Consider the following 1,542-nt stretch of genomic DNA (forward strand, 5'->3'; position numbering starts at 1 on the left):
CAAAAGAATTATCTTCGTATCGTCCAATAAGCTTACTGTCCATAATAAACAAACTATTTGAGAAGCTTATACTTCGGAGACTATATATGGACCTAAAGCCAGATGAATGGATGCCTCCACATCAATTCGGATTTAGGAATCATCACTCTACAATACAGCAAACCCATAGAATCATCCATAAAATAAATCTAGCATTAGAAGACAAACAATACTGCACGCAAATATTTATAGACTTAAGCCAAACCTTTGATAAGGTTTGGCATGATGGACTCCTATTCAAGATCAAAAAGGTGCTCCCTATAAAATACTTTAGAATACTCGAGTCGTATCTATCTGACCGAGAGTTCTGAACACGAGTTAACGAGGAGGTATCCAGCAACTTCACCATCCAATCTGGAGTCCCACAAGGGAGCGTTTTAGGCCCGATATTATACGTGCTATTCACAACAGATCTCCCAACGACTGCTTACACTACAACAGGAACATTGCTGATGACACAGTCATTCTTGCCAGCCATGACGGTCCAGTAACTGCCTCGCAAGACTACAAAGTCATCTAGACCAATTAGGAATTTGGCTAAAACAGTGGCGAATCCACATTAATGAAACCAAATCTATACAGGTCACGTTCACAACGAGAAAAGACCAGTGCCCAGTCGTACACATAAATAATACTGTAATTCCACAATCATCAACAGTAAAGTATCTTGGACTCCACCTGGATTCCAGGCTTACTTGGAAGCAGCACAGAGTCAAAAAAAAAAACGCGTAGACCTAAAAGTAAAAGACATACATTGGATCATTGGAAGTAAATCTAGCACATCGCTAGATAGTAAAGTACTTCTTTACAAGACAATCATAAAGCCTGTTTGGACTTATGGAATTGAACTATGGGCATGCGCCAGTAAATCGAACATAGCCATAATGCAACGAAGGCAGTCCAAAATACTGTGGATGATCACAATTGCACCTTGGTATGTGACTAATCAGACCCTACATGACGATCTCAATGTACCATTCATCAAAGAAGTCATCCAAGAAAAAAGCATAAAACATCACGATAAACTAGGACACCATAGCAATACATTACTGCAGCCCCTACTGGAACAACAACAACGAAGAAGGTTAAAGAAATTATGGCTGAAGAGGATCTCTAATTGGAGGAGCCCTCATCACGATACAATAAGCACACGAGGACGGTGTTTAAATTAGCAAATTAGCTTAAAGAGTGTAACTTGTCTCATTTTGGTCCGTCACACTATTAATTACAGAGTAGATAATGAAAAGCTCAGTTCAGTGTGACATACGAGTTTACAACACTTCAGCCCTCATTCACCTTACATGTTTCGATTCAAAATAATCATCTTTAGATGCGCACCACTACGATAAGGAAACACTGTCACATAAGATATTTTAACAATATGCACTTTAGATATGACTAATGCTCTCTATATAAATTTTGTTATCACGGTTGGTTTTGACGTTTGTCTTAGGCACTCACAATGGCGCTTCTTGAAGTGTAGATTTACTGGTTAATCTGACT

The sequence above is a fragment of the Cryptotermes secundus genome, unplaced genomic scaffold (assembly GCF_002891405.2).
Source record: "Cryptotermes secundus unplaced genomic scaffold, Csec_1.0 scaffold307, whole genome shotgun sequence".
NCBI classification, from domain to species: Eukaryota; Metazoa; Arthropoda; class Insecta; order Blattodea; family Kalotermitidae; genus Cryptotermes; species Cryptotermes secundus.